Consider the following 14,757-nt stretch of genomic DNA (forward strand, 5'->3'; position numbering starts at 1 on the left):
AATCTGGATTCCTTTGCCAAGGCAATTGCACCAGTATTGTCACAAAAGATTTTCATTGGACCCGATGCACTAGGTATGACACCTAGATCGGATGTGAACTCCTTCATCCAGACTCCTTCATTTGCTGCTTCCGAAGCAACTATGTACTCCGCTTCACATGTAGATCCCGCCACGACGCTTTGTTTAGAACTGCACCAACTGACAGCTCCACCGTTTAATGTAAACACGTATCCGGTTTGCGATTTAGAATCGTCTGGATCAGTGTCAAAGCTTGCATCAACGTAACCATTTACGACGACCTCTTTGTCACCTCCATATACGAGAAGCATATTCCTAGTCCTTTTCAGGTATTTCAGGATGTTCTTGACCGCTGTCCAGTGATCCACTCCTGAATTACTTTGGTACCTCCCTGCTAAACTTATAGCAAGGCACACATCAGGTCTGGTACACAGCATTGCATACATGATAGAGCCTATGGCTGAAGCATAGGGAACATCTTTCATATTCTCTCTATCTTCTGCAGTGGTCGGGCATTGAGTCTTACTCAATTTCACACCTTGTAACACAGGCAAGAATCCTTTCTTTGCTTGATCCATTTTGAACTTCTTCAAAATTTTGTCAAGGTATGTTGTTTGTGAAAGTCCAATTAAGCGTCTTGATCTATCTCTATAGATCTTAATGCCTAATATGTAAGCAGCTTCACCGAGGTCTTTCATTGAAAAACTCTTATTCAAGTATCCCTTTATGCTATCCAGAAATTCTATATCATTTCCAATTAATAATATGTCATCCACATATAATATCAGAAATGCTACAGAGCTCCCACTCCCTTTCTTGTAAATACAGGCTTCTCCAAAAGTCTGTATAAAACCAAATGCTTTGATCACACTATCAAAACGTTTATTCCAACTCCGAGAGGCTTGCACCAGTCCATAAATGGATCGCTGGAGCTTGCACACTTTGTTAGCTCCCTTTGGATCGACAAAACCTTCTGGTTGCATCATATACAACTCTTCTTCAAGAAATCCATTCAGGAATGCAGTTTTGACATTCATCTGCCAAATTTCATAATCATAAAATGCGGCAATTGCTAACATGATTCGGACAGACTTAAGCATCGCTACGGGTGAGAAGGTCTCATCGTAGTCAATCCCTTGAACTTGTCGAAAACCTTTTGCGACAAGTCGAGCTTTGTAGATAGTAATATTACCATCAGCGTCAGTCTTCTTCTTGAAGATCCATTTATTCTCAATTGCTTGCCGATCATCGGGCAAGTCAACCAAAGTCCATACTTTGTTCTCATACATGGATCCCATCTCAGATTTCATGGCTTCAAGCCACTTTGCGGAATCTGGGCTCACCATTGCTTCTTCATAGTTCGTAGGTTCATCATGATCTATCATCATGACTTCCAGAACGGGATTACCGTACCACTCTGGCGCGGATCTTATTCTGGTTGATCTACGAGGTTCAGTAGTATCTTGTTCTGAAGTTTCATGATCATTATCATTATCTTCCTCACTAACTGGTGTAGGCATTACAGAAACAGTTTTCTGTGATGTACTACTTTCCAATAAGGGAGCAGGTACAGTTACCTCGTCAAGTTCTACTTTCCTCCCACTCACTTCTTCGAGAGAAACTCCTTCTCTAGAAAGTTTCCGAATTTAGCAACAAAAGTCTTGCCTTCGGATCTGTGATAGAAGGTGTATCCAATAGTATCCTTTGGATATCCTATGAAGACACATTTCTCCGATTTGGGTTCGAGCTTATCAGGTTGAAGCTTTTTCACATAAGCATCGCAGCCCCAAACTTTTAGAAACGACAACCTTGGTTTCTTGCCAAACCACAGTTCATAAGGCGTCGTCTCAACGGATTTTGATGGTGCCCTATTTAACATGAATGCGGCCGTCTCTAGAGCGTATCCCCAAAACGATAGCGGTAAATCTCTAAGAGACATCATAGATCGCACCATATCTAGTAAAGTACGATTACGACGTTCGGACACACCATTACGCTGAGGTGTTCCGGGTGCCGTGAGTTGCGAAACTATTCCACAATTTTTCAAATGTACACCAAACTCGTAACTCAAATATTCTCCTCCACGATCAGATCGTAGAAACTTTATTTACTTGTTTATGATGATTCTCAACTTCACTCTGAAATTCTTTGAACTTTTCAAATGTTTCAGACTTATGTTTCATTAAGTAGATATACCCATATCTGCTTAAATCATCTGTGAAGGTGAGAAAATAACGATATCCGCCACGAGCCTCAATATTCATCGGACCACATACATCTGTATGTATGATTTCCAACAAATCTGTTGCTCTCTCCATAGTACCGGAGAACGGTGTTTTGGTCATCTTGCCCATAAGGCACGGTTCGCAAGTACCAAGTGATTCATAATCAAGTGTTTCCAAAAGTCCATCAGTATGGAGTTTCTTCATGCGCTTTACACCGGTATGACCTAAACGGCAGTGCCACAAATAAGTTGCACTTTCATTATCAACTCTGTATCTTTTGGTTTCAACATTATGAATATGTGTATTACTACTATCGAGATTCAATAAGAATAGACCACTCTTCAAGGGTGCATGACCATAAAAGACATTACTCATATAAATAGAACAACCATTATTCTCTGATTTAAATGAATAACCGTCTCGCATTAAACAAGATCCAGATATAATGTTCATACTCAACGCTGGCACCAAATAACAATTATTTAGGTCTAATATTAATCCCGAAGGTAGATGTAGAGGTAGCATGCCGACCGCGATCACATCGACTTTGGAACCGTTTCCCACGCGCATCGTCACCTCGTCCTTAGCCAATCTTCGCTTAATCCGTAGCCCCTGTTTCGAGTTGCAAATATTAGCAACAGAACCAGTATCAAATACCCAGGTGCTACTGCGAGCATTAGTAAGGTACACATCAATAACATGTATATCACATATACCTTTGTTCACTTTGCCATCCTTCTTATCCGCCAAATACTTGGGGCAGTTCCGCTTCCAGTGACCAGTCTGCTTGCAGTAGAAGCACTCAGTTTCAGGCTTAGGTCCTGACTTGGGTTTCTTCTCTTGAGCAGCAACTGGCTTGCCGTTCTTCTTGAAGTTCCCCTTCTTCTTTCCTTTGCCCTTTTTCTTGAAACTAGTGGTCTTGTTGACCATCAACACTTGATGCTCCTTTTTGATTTCTACCTCCGCAGCTTTCAGCATTGCGAAGAGCTCGGGAATAATCTTGTTCATCCCTTGCATATTATAGTTCATCACGAAGCTCTTGTAGCTTGGTGGCAGTGATTGAAGAATTCTATCAATGACGCAATCATCTGGAAGATTAACTCCCAATTGAATCAAGTGATTATTATACCCAGACATTTTGAGTATATGCTCACTGACAGAACTGTTCTCCTCCATCTTGCAGCTATAGAACTTATTGGAGACTTCATATCTCTCAATCTGGGCATTTGTTTGAAATATTAACTTCAACTCCTGGAACATCTCATATGCTTCATGACGTTCAAAACATCGTTGAAGTCCCGATTCTAAGCCGTAAAGCATGGCACACTGAACTATCGAGTAGTCATCAGCTTTGCTCTCCCAGACGTTCATAACATCCGGTGTTGCTCCTGCAGCAGGCCTGGCACCCAGCGGTGCTTCCAGGACATAATTCTTCTGTGCAGCAATGAGGATAATCCTCAAGTTACGGACCCAGTCCGTGTAATTGCTACCATCATCTTTTAACTTTGCTTTCTCAAGGAACGCATTAAAATTCAACGGAACAACAGCACGAGCCATCTATCTACAATCAACATAAACAAGCAAGATACTATCAGGTACTAAGTTCATGATAAATTTAAGTTCAATTAATCATATTACTTAAGAACTCCCACTTAGATAGACATCCCTCTAATCCTCTAAGTGATCACGTGATCCAAATCAACTAAACCATGTCCGATCATCACGTGAGATGGAGTAGTTTCATCGGTGAACATCATTATGTTGATCATATCTACTATATGATTCACGCTCGACCTTTCGGTCTCCGTGTTCCGAGGCCATATCTGTATATGCTTGGCTCGTCAAGTATAACCTGAGTATTCTACGTGTGCAACTGTTTTGCACCCGTTGTATTTGAACGTAGAACCTATCACACCCGATCATCACGTGGTGTCTCAGCACGAAGAACTTTCGCAACGGTGCATACTCAGGGAGAACACTTCTTGATAATTTAGTGAGAGATCATCTTATAATGCTACCGTCAATCAAAGCAAGATAAGATGCATAAAAGGATAAACATCACATGCAATCAATATAAGTGATATGATATGGCCATCATCATCTTGTGCTTGTGATCTCCATCTCCGAAGCACCGTCGTGATCACCATCGTCACCGGCGCGACACCTTGATCTCCATCGTAGCATCATTGTCGTCTCTCCAAGTTTATGCTTCTACGACTATCGCTACCGCTTAGTGATAAAAGTAAAGCATTACATCGCGATTGCATTGCATACAATAAAACGACAACCATATGTCTCCTGCCAGTTGCCGATAACTCGGTTACAAAACATGATCATCTCATACAATAAAATTCAGCATCATGCCTTGACCATATCACATCACAACATGCCCTGCAAAAACAAGTTAGACGTCCTCTACTTTGTTGTTGCAAGTTTTACGTGGCTGCTACGGGCTTAAGCAAGAACCAATCTTACCTACGCATCAAAACCACAACGATCGTTTGTCAAATAGACTCTGTTTTAACCTTCGCAAGGACCGGGCGTAGCCACACTTGGTTCAACTAAAGTTGGAGAGACTGTCGCCCGCAAGCCACCTATGTGAAAAGCACGTCGGGGGAACCGGTCTCGCGTAAGCGTACGCGTAATGTTGGTCCGGGTCGTCTCGTCCAACAATGCCGCCGAACCAAACTATGACATGCTGGTAGGCAGTATGACTTATATCGCCCACAACTCACTTGTGTTCTACTCGTGCATATAACATCAACATAAATAACCTAGGCTCTGATACCACTGTTGGGTTTCGTAGTAATTTCAAAAAAATTCCTACGCACACGCAAGATCATGTGATGCATAGCAACGAGAGGGGAGAGTGTTGTCTACGTACCCACGCAGACCGACTGCGGAAGCGTTGACGCAACATAGAGGAAGTAGTCGTACGTCTTCACGATCCAACCGATCAAGCACCGAAACTACGGCACCTCCGAGTTCGAGCACACGTTCAGCTCGATGACGATCCCCGGACTCCGATCCAGCAAAGTGTCGGGGAAGAGTTCCGTCAGCACGACGGCGTGGTGAAGATCTTGATGTACTACAGCAGCAGGGCTTCGCCTAAACTCCGCTACAGTATTATCGAGGAATATGGTGGCTGGGGGCACCGCTCACGGCTAAGGAATAGATCACGTGGATCAACTTGTTGTGTTCTAGGGTGCCTCTACCTCAGTATATAAAGGACTAGAGGGGGGAGGCTGGCCGGCCAAGCTTGGTGCGCCAGAAGAGTCCTACTCCCTCTGGGAGTAGGATTCCCCCCCCCCCCCCCAATCCTAATTGGAATAGGATTCGCGGAGGGGGAAAAGAGAGAGAGGGGGCCGGCCACCTCTCCTAGTCCTAATAGGACTACGGGAAGGGGGAGGGGCGCAGCCCATCTAGGGCTGCCTCTTCTCTTTCCCACTAAGGCCCATCATGGCCCATTTAGCTCCCGGGGGGTTCCGGTAACCTTCCCGGTACTCCGGTAAAATCCCGATTTCACCCGGAACACTTCCGATATCCAAACATAGGCTTCCAATATATCAATCTTTATGTCTCGACCATTTCGAGACTCCTCGTCATGTCCGTGATCACATCCGGGACTCCGAACAACCTTCGGTGCATCAAAATGCATAAACTCATAATATAACTGTCATCGTAACCTTAAGCGTGCGGACCCTACAGGTTCGAGAACAATGTAGACATGACCGAGACACGTCTCCGGTCTATAACCAATAGCGGGACCTGGATGCCCATATTGGCCCCTACATATTCTATGAAGATCTTTATCGGTCAGACCGCATAACAACATACGTTGTTCCCTTTGTCTTCGGTATGTTACTTGCCCGAGATTCGATTGTCGGTATTCCAATACCTAGTTCAATCTCGTTACCGGCAAGTCTCTTTACTCGTTCCGTAATACATCATCTCGCAACTAACTCATTAGTTGTAATGCTTGCAAGGCTTATGTGATGTGCATTACCGAGAGGGCCCAGAGATACCTCTCCGACAATCGGAGTGACAAATCCTAATCTCGAAATACGCCAACCCAACATGTAACTTTGGAGACACCTGTAATGCTCCTTTATAATCACCCAGTTACGTTGTGACGTTTTGTAGCACCCAAAGTGTTCCTCCGGCAAACGGGAGTTGCATAATCTCATAGTCATAGGAACATGTATATGTCATGAAGAAAGCAATAGCAACATACTAAACGATCAGGTGCTAAGCTAATGGAATGGGTCATGTCAATCAGATCATTCAACTAATGATGTGACCTCGTTAATCAAATAACAACACTTTGTTCATGGTTAGGAAACATAACCATCTTTGATTAACGAGCTAGTCAAGTAGAGGCATACCAGTGACACTAAGTTTGTCTATGTATTCACACATGTATTATGTTTCCGGTTAATACAATTCTAGCATGAATAATAAACATTTATCATGATTATAAGGAAATAAATAATAACTTTATTATTGCCTCTAGGGCATATTTCCTTCACAAACGTCACAACGTAACTAGGTGGCTATAAAGGTACACTACGGGTATCTCCGAAAGTGTCTGTTGGGTTGGCATGAATCGAGACTGGGATTTGTCACTCCGTGTGACGGAGAGGTATCTCTGGGCCCACTCAGTAGGACATCATCATAATGTGCACAATGTGATCAAGGAGTTGATCACGGGATGATGTGTTACGAAACGAGTAAAGAGACTTGCCGGTAACGAGATTGAACAAGGTATCGGGATACCGACGATCGAATCTCGGGCAAGTACAATACCGCTAGACAAAGGGAATTGTATACGGGATTGATCGAATCCTCGACATCGTGGTTCATCCGATGAGATCATCGTGGAACATGTGGGAACCAACATGGGTATCCAGACCCCGTTGTTGGTTATTGACCGGAGAACGTCTCGGTCATGTCTGCATGGTTCCCGAACCCGTAGGGTCTACACACTTAAGGTTCGATGATGCTAGGGTTATAAAGGAAGTTTGTATGTGGTTACCGAATGTTGTTCGGAGTCCCGGATGAGATCCCGAACGTCACGAGGAGTTCTGGAATGGTCCGGAGGTAAAGATTTATATATGGGAAGTCCTATTTTGGTCACCGGAAAAGTTTCGGTTTTATCGGTAACGTACCGGGACCACCGGGAGGGTCCCGGGGGTCCACCAAGTGGGGCCACCAGCCCCGGAGGGCTGCATGGGCCAAGTGTGGGAGGGGAGCAGCCCCAGGTGGGCTGGTGCGCCCCCCCACAAGGGCCCAAGGCGCCTAAGGGGAGGAGGGGGGCAAACCCTAAGGGCAGATGGGCCTTAGGGCCCATACCTGGTGCGCCTCCCTCTCCCCTCCACCTGGCCGCCACCCAGATGGGATCTGGGGGCTGCCGCACCCCTTGGGGTGGGAACCCTAGAGGGGGCGCAGCCCCCTCCCTCTCCCCTATATATAGTTGAGGTATTTGGGGCTGCCATCATACGAGTTTGGACCTCTCCATGGCGCAGCCCTGCCTCTCTTCCTCCTCCTCTCCCGCGGTGCTTGGCGAAGCCTTGCAGGATTGCCACGCTCCTCCACCACCACCACGCCGTTGTGCTGCTGCTGGATGGAGTCTTCATCAACCTCTCCCTCTCTCCTTGCTGGATCAAGGCATGGGAGACGTCTCTGGGCTGTACGTGTGTTGAACGCGGAGGTGCTGTCCGTTCGGCACTAGGATCATCGGTGATTTGGATCACGGCGAGTACGACTCCATCAACCCCGTTCTCTTGAACGCTTCCGCTTGGCGATCTACAAGGGTATGTAGATGCACTCTCCTTCCCCTCGTTGCTGGTTTCTCCATAGATAGATCTTGGTGACACGTAGGAAAATTTTGAATTTCTGCTACGTTCCCCAACACCGCAGTAGGAGCTCTTCACTCCAGTGTTCTTTGTTAGTACGAACTGTAGAAGACCAACCTCCCTGAAGCAGTCAAGAGCTTCCTCAGATAGGGCAGCCCAGCAATAGCTTCACAATCAAGGTGCATGTGTTGAAAGATTCGCCCTTGATTGTGTAGGATGCAAGAGTAGTAGCTGCGCTGAGGATAGCTCCAGAAGCGATCAGAAGAGATCTTTGGCTTCGAGTAAGGATTCTTGGCGCTATCAAAGAAGGTGTTGTGGGCTCTGAAGCTGTTCACACTGAATGATCCTGGGGAGGTTGCAGCACCTAGAAGCCTTGACAGCCTGGGCTTTGGCTTCTGAATTTGTGGCCTCTACTCCACATGATAGTCATATTGAGGTCCTGGAGCAGTGGGAGGCACCATGATGGGCCACCGAACTGTGACAAGTTCACCACGATTATAGGCCTGCTCAATTGTGTGAGGCCTTGGGGTTGGAACAGTGGCAGCAACATCCAGATGGGCTTCAGGTTGCACTTGAGCTTCAGGCTCCACATTGTCTTCAGCCATGACAACGTCATTGGCTTCAGTATCATTGGTGGTGGTAGCCTCAGTGTTCTCAACCTCCGTGTCCTCAATGACAGGAGGGTCGGGCACAGTCACATTCTCCTCGAGAACGACATCTTGAGTGAGAGAGGGTGTGGCAAATCTTTCTTCTTCTTGTCTTGGTTCTTGATTGTCATCGGCTGATGCAGCCGGAATGTCTTCAGCTGCTTTAGCTTCAGACTCGGAGACATTCACAGTGGGAGTGGCTTCAGGGAACACTTGGCGTGCTACTGAGCTCTGTTGCACTTCTCCTTCTGGAATGCTCGACATGGTGACCTGTGGCCTAGGGCCTTTGAGAAGCCTGCGAAATGCGGGCGACGCCTGTGGTGATGGAGTGGTCTGCACCATGTTGCTAGAAAACATACGAAAACATTTCGAAAAAACCTAAAACTTTGTGGAAATGATCATCTACAAATGTTAGAGGGGCTTGCCAAGTTTTGTGGTCAAATGACATCCAAGGAGAACTGTACAAAAAAACAAATTTACAAAATTTGGCCAAATAGTGCACGTTCATTTTGAGTAATTTTGTCTTTTTTGTAGAGAGCTCCTCGGATGTCATTTGAAAAAGAAAATTTGCACCGTGGATGCACCAAGGGTGGGTGTAGAAAAATGACAAGTAGTGGCTGAACCCTACCTCGGTACACCCACGCTAGATAACATACCAAAACATTTTGAAAAAATCTGAAACTTTGTGGAAATGATGATCAACAAATGTTAGAGGGGCTTGCCAAGTTTTGTGGTCAAATGACATCCGAGGAGAACTGTACAAAAAAAAAATTACAAAGGGACAAATTTTGGCCAAACAGTGCACGTCCATTTTGAGCAATTTTGTCTTTTTTGTAGAGAGCTCCTCGGATGTCATTTGAACACAAAAATTTGCAAGCCTCTCTAACATTTGTTGATGATCATTCCCACAAAGTTTCAGATTTCTTCAAAATGTTTTGCTATGTTTTTTTTTGCGTGGGTGCACCAAGGATGGGTGTAGTAAAACCACTCTCTTTTCTTAAAACAAAGATGAACTCCACGTATGAAAGAGAAAACAAATGCATCAGAAGGCACACTCCTTCTGTTGAAGATGAATCAATCAAGATGAGCAGAAGCCCATCACCACACGGAAGTTTCATATTTTAAAAGGACTTCATATATAACCTAGCAAACTTTGAATGGCTGCCATCGAGTTACCCTAAGCCCCAATCCTTACAAGACCTGAGCACAGTCACACAGAACAAGGGGTTGAAAGCCAATAGCAAAAAGGAGTTGATCTTGCTTTGCTTTGGTCTGCTGCTACTGCCTCTCACTTGGATGATATTTTGAACAGTGGGCGTTCAGGCAAGCCTCGGGTGCCGAAGTTGGCCGACGTCGTGCTTCAGCTCGCGCACGTGCCATCCTTGGCGACGAGCAAAGGAGCCACTGACGCTTCAACCAACTCGCCCATCTCCGAGCGTTCGGAGGCGGGAGTAGTTGTCGACATGGAATCCCAGCTCTGTTAGTAATAAACCATGCCAACCGTGGCATCTGTGTGTGTGTGTGTGTGTGTGTGTGTGTGTGTGTTTCGCGGGGCGGGTGCATGTGTGTGTCGCGTTGGAGTCCTGGCCTCCTAGGGCATTGGCGTCAACCGAACTGGCAGCAGTGATCTTTTGAGCAGGCCGCCAGGCCCACATCACGCGCGTTCGGAGCGCGTCGCATACGCGGCCGGGCCATGCATATCAGCTAGCGTGCGCGCTTTAGGATGCGTCGTGGGTGTAGCCGGGGAAAGCAGATCGTGCGCCAAGCGGGGGTGCAGGGTCGTGCGTGTGTGCGCCCATGTATAAACTCCCCCGAGTGCTGCTGGTTGTGCGCTGGTTCGGAGCCACAGTTTGTGCTGAAGAAAAGGAAGCCGTTCAGCGGCAAGGCCTTCGTCGCCAGAAAGAAAATCCTCTGTCCCATTCACTTCTTTTTCTAATTCCATTCGGGCGAGTGAGAGAGAAAGCTCGTGTAGGGTTTGTGATGGCGCCGCCTCTCGCACCTCTGCTTCTTCCTCCTCTCTCAACTCTCTCAGATTAACTCTCAAGAACACACACCATGGAAAAACTTGAAAACACACACACGCACACACATGTACCAAGGAAGAGGAACGGCTTTGCCAAAGACACTCCTTTGATGACCCGTAGTGGCTACATTTTTTCTGCTCAAACCTCTGCGGCTTCCCTTTTCTCATTCATCTGAGCACCTTAAATAACCAATACGAATCCTCAAAAAAAAAACAGTACAAGGGACCAAACAGCCACGCACGCACAGACCAGACGCGTACAATTCCTACATGCATGCACGTCCAGCACCTATACATGATCCACTCAACGGCTATGACCCGGCCGAGCCATGAGATACGCTCACAACTAACTGCTTACATGCATCTGACTCGGCTATAACACACAAAATACTACTTCCTCCGTTTCTAAATATAAGTCTTTGTAGAGATTACACTATGGACTACATACGAAGCAAAATGGATGAATTTACACTCTAAAATGCATCTACATACATCCGTATGTGGTTCATAGTGTAATCTCTTCAAAGACTTATATTTAGGAATAGAGAGAGTAGTTTGCATGCACACGAGATGAACACGTCTGTATGGGTGCACACTGCCACATCTACTACTACATGCATGACTAAAAAAAGATCTAATAATCTAAACCTAGCACTATAATCTAATAATCTAAACCTAGCACTATAACAAGATTAGTTCCAACAGTTTGTCCCAACTACCAATTGTTAGGAATAAACCACGCCGGCCGTCATGTGTGTGTATGTGTGTCGCGGGGCGGGCGCGTATGTGTTTCACATTGGTGTCCTAGGGCGTTGGCATCAACAAGGAAAGTGGCAGCAGCGATCTGTTGGGCTGGCCCATGTCGCGCGCGTCACGGACGCGGCTGGGCCATGCAGACCAGCTAGCGTGCGCGCATTAGAGTGCGCTGTGGGTCCAGCCGGGGGAAGCGGATCGCGCGCCAAGCGGGGGGCGGAGCGTCGTGCATTTGTGCCCCCATGTATAAACTCCCCCGAGTGCTGCCTGGTTGTGAACTGGTTCGGTGCGACAGTTTGTGCTGAAGAAAAGGAATCCATTCATCGCCAGAAAGAAAATCCTCTGTCCTGTCACTTCTTCTACCTCCGTTCGAGCGAGATAGAGAGAGAGCTCGTCTAGGGTTCGTCCCAAGAAGCTCGTCCCCGCATCGTCGACGAAGAAGCCACCGGTGTCGTGGAACTGAAACCTCATGAGTAGCCTCTCCCGCCACTGCCGTCTCGTGCCCGAGATTCGTAGCTTCTCAGCTCGACGCTGCAACCGGAGCGTCTCCGCCATCCTCAATCCTGTCGCACTACCGCCGACAGAGAGATTAGATTAGGTGGGAGGATGAGACGAGTGGGTGTGGTGATGGTGGCAATTCGGGAAGGAGGAGGGAGGTGGAAAAGAGGAATGGAGGCAGTGGTTGTGAGAGGAGGAGGGAGGAGTGGGTCGTTGTGGATCGGGGAATAGGGTTGGTGCGGTTGTGTCCAGTGGGCTCCTCCCTCTGAGTGAAGTCTGTTTTAAACCCTGAATTCATACTACTCGTCGGAAATGAACCCCAACCTCTCAATCCCTGAAACCCATACCCTGTACTCATGGATCCCGGTCTGATCTATACCCTGTACCGGTTGTAATCAATTTGATACACCTAAAAAATAAATAATCCCACCGAAATAAGTCTGTACTCTTACTGACTAGGTGGCCCCACATGTCATATCTATCTTCTCTCCCCATATCCCATTCATCCTCTCCGCCTCTTTTGCTCGTGCACAACCACTGTCCCGCCTCCGATGGCTCGCCCTAGGCAGCCGCCCCACCTATCTCGACACCAGGTTCTGGGGTAATCGACTGGCAGCGACGAGCATCCCGTCCAACCCGAGCCTCTCCATCACCGACCTGACGCGTGCTTGTACGCACCCGTTCTACCGACATGAGTGGATGAACTGGAGCGGGCGTTGGGTGATGCCCAGAACGGAGAGAGGGAGATGAGGAAACATGAAGGTGGAGTACTGGGGTTTGTATGACTAGAGGTGCCCGCAAACTTCCTTGAGGTGAGCGCACTGATGTTGATGAGTGATGACGAGTGGTATGCGTGGTGAGGGTGATGCGGCTACAGGAACAAAAAATTGGCGAGTGGGAGATCAAGAGCACGACGAGAAGAGATCGTGGATGCAGGAAATCGTGTCTTAACCCGCCATCGGAGGAGACCAGGCATGGTGAAGTCATCACCGGTGTAGAGGAAGATGGTGGTCAGCTTGGCACTGTGGACATCGAGAGCGGCAGCCATCGATGTGGTTGTCTTCGGCTCATCGACGTAGTCCTGCCGACGAGACGAATCGTTCAGAGAAGTACCGTGGAGTTGACGAATGTAGCCCGGTCACCCGGCGGTCCACCATAACGTCTCGTATGATACTGCACACCACCACGGACTCCTCCTCAGGCTTGGGCTGTTTACTTCCCGGCCGGTCGCACTAGTACTGAAGTTCTGCCTGAAGACACACATGTACAGGGCTGGATTGATGCCTTGATCGATTCCTCTACAAGCATGCACTACTATGTGAGCCTAGCTTGATCGATTAGATCGATCTCGTCTCGACACACACATGCAAGATGACGGACACACGAGCTGCAGTAGATAGCTTGACTGCGTGAGCCCTGTCTGGGCGGATGCGGACAAGAGTGATTGATTCAGCAGAGAGAGGAGAGAGATGGGGGAAGAAGACGAAAATGACATGTGGACCCATCTAGTCAATGAGAGTAGCGATGAACTCAGTTGGGATCGTTCCTTTCCCGCTGTGCCAAACAGGTGTAGGGTTAAGATTGACAGGGATCCATAAGTACAGGGTATCAATTTCAAGGATTGAGAGGTTGGGGTTTATTTCAACGGGCCGTATGAATTCAAGGTTTAAAATAGACTTCACTCCCTCCCTCTAGGCGCGGGTAAGCCACTAGACGCACAACACGCGGCGTGCTAGGAAATGTTCACCTTGCAAAAGATGGCCCGCTGTTGACCCAACCAATGTAAGCGTGAGATGAACCCACTCGTCATTTGGCAGTAAAATGATTGCGAGGTGAAAATGATTTAACTGGAAGTGAAGATCCAATGGAGCACTTGAGTCAGAAGGGTAGATCGGGCGACCAACGAAGCCCCAATTGGGGGAGCACCGTGGAGGAGGGTCGGCCAGTCTCTTTATAGGTTAGTATGTGCATGGATGTGTAGCTAATAATGCTAGTTAACTTGGGGAAATCATGGAAATGCTAGTTAGAAGAATATTGTGTATCTGTTATAAGCAAATTTGTGTATCTACTAAAACGTTGATTATAGATCTCCTAATTAAATTGTTATTAGTTAGTTCTGAGTTGCTGTTTAATTATGAAAATAAAATTGTGTATCTATTACTATGTTGATTATAGAAATAAATTTGTGTTATTAAAATGTTGATTATATATGATGCATGCATGATCGTTTATTTGTTAGCAATATTGGTTAAAAAATAGAAGCAAATGCTAGTTATAGCTAGTTAGTTTCATAATTAATTATTATTAGAAAGTTACCTCTATATGCATTTGTACCAAATGCTAATTTAGGGAAATTTTGGAAATGTTAGTTAGAAATAAATTGTTTATCTGTTAGGAGCAAATTTGTGTATCTATTAAATGGTTGGTTATAGACCTAATTAAATTGTTAATTTGTTCTGAGTTGCTAGGTAATTTGAAGCAAATTTTTTATTTGTTAAAATAATGAAGTATACGTGTATATGATTCATGCATGATCGTTTATTTGTTAGCAATATCGGTAAGGAAACGTGTCTACCAAATACTAGTTATAGCTAGCTAGTTTCATAATTAATTATGAGAAAGTTAGCTATAGCTAGAGAGATTTGCAAGTACTTATTATTGGTGCAAAAACGACAGCGAAGTCTCGACCTCATCTGGGCCATAGGCCATCCCCTCCTCCAGCGACAAGGTCACCCCAC

This window comes from Triticum aestivum, chromosome 7A (genome assembly GCF_018294505.1).
Source record: "Triticum aestivum cultivar Chinese Spring chromosome 7A, IWGSC CS RefSeq v2.1, whole genome shotgun sequence".
Lineage (NCBI taxonomy): Eukaryota > Viridiplantae > Streptophyta > Magnoliopsida > Poales > Poaceae > Triticum > Triticum aestivum.